Consider the following 6,756-nt stretch of genomic DNA (forward strand, 5'->3'; position numbering starts at 1 on the left):
AAGTTGCAATTTTGGATGACATGTCACGACCATGATGGCATGCAGAAACCACCTACTTACAAGCGGGAACGATTTCGAACGTAAGTGCTTTCGTGATTAGAATGACAGCTTGATATTGAAATGGAAGGTGCATCAAAGTTCAAACATCCTAAAGCGATTGCAGTTAGGTCGATATGTAGTGAGCCTTAAAGCATTACCAGGGCTCATTTTACACGTCATTGGGTGCGTCATTCACGACGCACTCAGCTACTGAGCGTATATGGTGCTGCCTGTCTTTCACCCAACCAGAAGCAATGGGCACTTCGTTTTCATTTCAGATGAAGACTTTCTTCTTGACAGTTTTATGTTCCAGGTGCCTCGAATGTGTTGGTCATTTTGCTCCCTCCCTGTGCATTTCTTACAGCACTCCTAACCACTAACGTAGTGACATGTCATGACATCGCCGGTTAGCAGTCAGTTATCTGTAGCGGTTTGAACAAACCGATGAGAACCATCAACAATCTCAACATTGCGTATCATATGTTCCATTTGTAAAATGTGCTTCACATCCATTTACAGTTTGCATCGTTCCTTGAAGCGCTAAAAACTGTAAATGAAAACGCCAAATGCAACTGATCAGGCAAAACAAACAAAGCTAACAGACAAAAACAGTTTTAGAGATGAGTTCTCCCGGTACAACACAGCAGGCAGCGAACGCAACATCGCGTTTTCCACCGAGCTGAACTCCTGATCCAGCTTTGTTGTAAAGTCCATGTTTTTATGGGTAATTATTTGGAATTAGGAATGCGTCTGAAAATCTCATCAAAGCTATCCAGACATCACCTTGCCGTCGTTGTGTAGGACGTTGATGAGCACGACAGAAATTTTGCAGATGGCAGTGTTTTCCGGACATCAGCACGCCTAGAGATGACATTTTAAGTGTTTACACTGCATTTCTGCAGGTAGGATGTTGCAGGGAATCATAAGCGTTGCTGAGAAAATGGTTTCCTGTTTTTATCAATTTCAACAATTTTGGGTATCATTAAGTGTGCATAATCGCCATCAGATGCATGATGTTAAGAAAACCTGGTGTTGGAAAGCTGCCGCATGGAGGGCCGACCAACAGCAAACGTTTCGACGATGCTTGGTTTGAGGAACTTCGTTGCGGCTGCTGCTACGCCTGCTATGGCCTAATCTCCACACATGGACATGCAGTTTGGGTCGAAAATGCTCTGTGGTGTTTAAGGATGTCCCAAGCATTGCTTCTGTCCCGTCCCTGAACCCGACCTTTGTATTCATGTGGATTTTGTGTAATGCCTGTTTAGGATAATTTGAGGCATACTAATTACAAACGTTGAGATATTTAGGTACAAAAAACATACCGGCAGCTCCAAGAAGTTTTGGTCCTTTTTAGTTAATGTAAGGCCGATGTGGCTGCATAAAAATGACGAAGCGTTCTGCGCCGAGGCGCGTACAGGTTCAAAGCATGCGTGATTTGAGGAAAGGAACGATAGCACATGGGTGCGTGGTCTTGACGTGAAACAAAGGCTAAAACAGAGGGAAACCGGACTGCTTGGCTCACCTAAACATTCTAAATCTCACTGGGGCTGTGACTCAAGTAGTAGAGCGCTTGCTAAGCATGTGGGAGGCCTCGTTGGCCTCGATTCCGCCCGTTATCGTCATCAAGGGACGCCTACGCAATGACGCAGAATTATGGGGTATGCAAGTTATACCTATGTGTGTATGGGCTATCATAAATCATAAAGTAAATATGATTTAGAACGGCTGGAATGCGTCCAACACCTCCTACTGTTGCAGGTTAGCTCAACAGTTCCAAAAGATGCACCTGAGTAAAATGCTATGGTCTTTTTACTAGAAAGACACTATACGCAGCAACACGTTGTTAAATAGTCAATCTTCCTCTACATCGTTTGCACCTTGCAGTTGGGTGCCTTCCAACTCATATAATGTCCTTGCCCGTCATTTTTGTGCAATACCCGCAATGTGCAGAGCACCACATCTTCTGCGCGGGTTTTCCTTTACAAGACTCCCGCAGGCTTAGACATTCTCTCTTCAACATACACGCCGTGGGAGAGTGACGGTCAGGAGCCACACGAGCAGCTGCTGAATCGGTCAGGGGAACGAGTTACCTCCTGCTGAATCGGTCAGGGGAACGAGTTACCTCCTGCTGAGTCGGTCGGGGGAACGAGCTATCTCCTGCTGCGTTCTAAACCAAAAAAAAAAAAACGCCAAAGGGATAAAGTAGAGTGCAGTAGTAAGAGCGGTTCCATGTGGTCACACCCAGAACAAGAGGGTCCCGGTACTGCACGTTACTACACACCCCGTGACTCTGTCCCCTTAAAAGCCCTCTGTGTGTGCTTGTGTGAGTGCTTGTGTGTATCTGTGAATGGTTATAATAATACGACAGGGAATGCTGTCGTTTTGTTTGTATTCGAGCAGCCTATGTGGGCTGTTTGCTAATTCAGACTGCGTTAATGCATTTACAACTACATTTCATTTCTTGGCTGCTGCACCAGTTTGGCTTCGCGGGTCATCCAGCGACCACCGCACAAACTCATCTGTCACGGCTATTCAGTGAAAGGAGCCGACGGGGCGTGGTCTCGGCATTCGGGAGTCAGTATCGGCCGAGGCCGGGCGCCCTCGCTCAACCGGACATCGCAATTAACACACGGGGCTGTAGCTCAAGTGGTAGAGCGCTCGCTTAGCATGTGAGAGGTACGGGGATCGATACCCCGCAGCTCCAGAATGCCGATTTTGGATGACATATCAAGGGCACAAGGGCGTGCGGAAGCTGCGTAGTTACGAGCGGGAACGATTCTGAACGTAAGCGCTTTCGCTTTTCGCTTTATATTAACGTCAAAGGTGCATCAAAATGCGAACACCCTAGAGCAATCGTAATTAGGTCGATATGCGTGAGTTTCAAATCATAGCCATCTTAAATCACACTTCGTCAGTTTATGCGTCATTGGGTCTTCACGGCGCATTCAGCTACTGAGTCTGTATGGTGCTGCCTGTCTCTTTTCCAAGCAGAAACAACGGGCACTTCGTTTTCAGTTCAGATGAAGATTTTATCCTCGACAATTTTTTTTAGGCGCCTCCATTCTATTTGCCATTTTGCCCCCTCCCTGTGCGTTACTTACAGCACTCCTAGCCACTAACGTAGTGACACCACTTGACATCGCCCGGCTAGCAGTTCGCTAGCTGAAGATGTCTGAACAAGTTAATAATAACCTTCAACGGCCTCAAGACTGCATATCATATATTTACTTCGTCAAATGTGTTTTACATCCATTTACAGTTTGCGGCTTTCCTTGTAAGGCTGCAAACTGTAACTGAAAACGTCAAATTCAACGGATCAGGCAGATAAACTATAGGGATGATTTCTCCCGGCACAACACAGCAGGCAGCAAGCGCAAGATCGCGGTTTGCGCCGAGCTGAACTCCTGATCCAGCTTTGTTGTGAAGTCCATGTTTGCATGGGTAATTATGTGGCATCAGGAATGCGGCTGAAAATCTGATCAAAGCTCCCCAGATATCGCCTTGCCGTCGTTGTGCAGGATGTTGATGAGCAGGACATAGATCTGATGGCTGGCAACCTGAGAGTGTTTTCCGACTATGCACGTCTAGGGATGCCCCTGTGAAAGTTAACACTGCAGTTATGCACGTGAGAGATTCCACAGGCTCACAAGGGTTGCTAAAAAAAAAAATGGTTCCTCTTACTACCAATTTCAACAACTGTCTGGAGCATTTACGGGCATAAGCGTCATCAGATGCACGATGTTAAGGAAACCTGGTGTTGAAAAGCCGCAGCATGAAAGGTCGATCAACAGCAAATGTTTCGACAATGTTTGGTTTGAGGAACTCCGTTGAGGCTGCTGCTACGCCTGCTTTGGCCTGATCTCCACACATGTACATGCAGTTTGGATCGAAGACGTTCTGTGGTGTTAAACAATATCCCAAGCAATGCTTCTGTTCCGTCTTTGAACCCGACGTTTGTATTCGTGTGGATTTTGTATAATGCCTCTCTAGGATAATTTGAGGCAGGCTTATTTCAAATGTTGAGATGTTTAGTTACAAAAAACAAACATGGAATTGCAACAAGTTTTTGTCCTTTTTACTTAATGTAAGGCCTATGTATTTGTTCAGCTACCGCTGTCGCTGCATTGAAATGACGACCTTGTCCGCGACGAGGCCCGTACAGGTTCAAAGCCTGTGTGATTTTAGTAAATGAACCATGGCATATGGTTGCGTGGTCTTGACGTGAGACGAAGGCCAGAACAGGGTGAAACCGAGCTACTTGACTCACCCAAACATTCCAAATCTCATTAGGGGCTGTGACTCAAGTAATAGAGCGCTTGCTTAGCATGTGAGAGGTGCGGGATCGACAACGCGCGGGTCCAGAAGTGGGAGGCTTTCAATGACAAACTGAAATGAATTGGTCATGCATGCGGTTGAAAGCATTCGGGGTGTTGTCAAGCATGCTCGAAAATGTTCACTTGCCTTCTTGCTATAAACAAAACCGTTTTCTCAAGTAATGCCTGAAGTTGCGGTTCAGTTCATTTTTCAGTGCTATGGCGTTTTTCTTCTAATAATCATTGAACGCCATGCCTAACAGTGACTGACTTCTGTATAGCGGTCACGCACACGTATCGTCTGGGAGTGTTTGGCAGTGCTTGTATTGTCTCTTCCGTGGAATTATAATCAAATTTCTATAATCAATTTCCTTTAAAGCATGAAATTATACTCAATTTTCAAAATAATGAGAAAAGAACACAGGAGTATGACTACAAGCACACCTGGTCTAACAATTCTACATGATGCGTCTATTCAGAGAAACGTAACCTTGACACCCGTTGCCACCATAAGTCATGTAAAAGTGGTCATCTATTAGCCTTGCACCACGTCACCTGTGCTCTGATGGGTCTTTCTCAGTGGATATGATCTTCTTTGCGTGCCACATGTGCGCTCTAAATGCGATCAACAGAGCGCCACCTCTCTTAGACACGTCACGTACAGTAGAAGTGCGCTTTCGGAACATAAATACTCAGTTAGGCTTTGTAAGCCCACAACATTATTTTTAGATGTCCCAGTCACGACCCACACTATTGGCATAGGACCCTGCCGTTTCTAGGAGAGTCAGATCGCGTCAGGCGACAAAAGTTCCCCGCAATGTCGTTCCCTGATTGGTGGAGACATCATCGCGCACAATAGCGTAACAATTTGGAAATCTGGAACTGGAGATATGCATCATACGGGAGCATAACAACTGGTGAGCATGGCGATCTTGAGAAAAATGCTGCCTGGCTGAAGGCAAGAATGAAATAACGGTTCCCTAGAGGTGCAAACATTTTAAAAAAAACTCTTTTTACCTCTCTGTGACACATATTCTCCCCTTCCCGACACCCCCGCGCTGAGTGCAGTTTCCCCCGCTAACAGTCGAACGTTTCCCCGGCCTGTTGCCAGCCAGGCGCCACATAAGCTTGAGTTTATATGCGATGTCGGCCTCGTTTCCATTGGTTAGCGTTGTTAATATTTACATAATGGCTAAACATTATGGGGCATGCACCTCATTCCTCTGTTTGCCTGGGCTGGTGCAAATCAAGCAGTGGAGAGGGCTAAAGACAGCTGAAACGCGTCAAGCGCCGTCAACTAGGTCAGTTTTACCCAATACTTTCAAGAGATGCATCTGAGTAAAACGTTTGGACTTTTCGACGCATAGTCACAGTACGTGACAAGACCTCGATCATTACTTTTGCGTTGCACCGTTTTCACGGTGGTGTTGGGTCCCCCCATCGGATGGTGATGTCCGTGCTTGTCCTTTGTGTGCTCCGCCCGCATTGCACAGAGCACCATCTCTTCTGCGCGAGATTTCCGTTACAAGATTCCCTGAGGTTTAGACTATCTCTCCTCAGCAGACACGCGGCGGGAACGTGATGGCTACAGGCCAAACGAGCAGCTACTTAATTGATCAGGAGAACGTGTTGCCGCTTGCTGCGTTTTGAACCAACGAAAAAGCTGAAGGGTAAGGTAAGAGTGCCGTCATAAAAGCGGTCGTCCATGCTGACAAACAGAAGCGAAGCGTCTCGGTATTGCATGTTACTATACCCCACGCGACCCCGTTACTTTGCAGCACATCTGTGTGTGCGTGTATCTGCGTATGATGATAATGGAACGACAGCGTAGGTTGTGTATTTCATTCCTGTTGTATTCGGACTATTCGCGAATTCACATTGCATCGACTTTCACAAAGTTCTACACGTTTCGTTTTATGGTCTCTGCACTAAACTGGCTTCACAGTTCACCCAGCTACCACCTATCTTCATGATCTCATCCGTCAGGGCTATTCAGTGAAAGGAGTAGACGGGGCGTGGTCTCGACATTCGGGGGTCAGTATCGGCCGAGGCCGGACGCCCTCACTCACCTGTATGCCTCACTTGGCGCGAGGGGCTGTAGCTCAAGTGGTAGAGCGCTCGCTTAGCATGTGAGAGGTACGGGGATCGATACCCCGCAGCTCCAAAACCCCGATTTTGAATGACGTCATGGGCATGAGGGCATGCGGAAGCCACCTAGTTACAATCGCGAATGATTCCACACGTGTGCGTTCCCGTCATGAGCATGAGGGCGTGCACAAGCCACCTAGTAACAAGCGGGAACGGTTCCGCACGTGAACACTCTCGTTATCCGGATCACAGCTTTACACTGACATCAAAATGTGGGATACAATTCAAACATCCTATAGCGCTAGAAATTGCAACG

The 6,756-nt window shown here is 46.8% G+C and overlaps 2 non-coding genes across 2 annotated transcripts; both read left to right on the forward strand.

Annotated features, from left to right (window-relative positions):
• The first annotated feature begins 2,670 nt into the window (after window positions 1-2,670).
• On the forward strand, window positions 2,671-2,743 carry TRNAA-AGC (transfer RNA alanine (anticodon AGC)). The gene has a single exon. It is a non-coding gene; the product is annotated as a tRNA-Ala (tRNA).
• A 3,700-nt stretch (window positions 2,744-6,443) lies between these two features.
• On the forward strand, window positions 6,444-6,516 carry TRNAA-AGC (transfer RNA alanine (anticodon AGC)). The gene has a single exon. It is a non-coding gene; the product is annotated as a tRNA-Ala (tRNA).
• The last annotated feature ends 240 nt before the right edge of the window (window positions 6,517-6,756 follow it).

Source organism: Pollicipes pollicipes, unplaced genomic scaffold (genome assembly GCF_011947565.3).
Source record: "Pollicipes pollicipes isolate AB1234 unplaced genomic scaffold, Ppol_2.1 Scaffold_7231;HRSCAF=8579_pilon_pilon_pilon, whole genome shotgun sequence".
Lineage (NCBI taxonomy): Eukaryota > Metazoa > Arthropoda > Thecostraca > Pollicipedomorpha > Pollicipedidae > Pollicipes > Pollicipes pollicipes.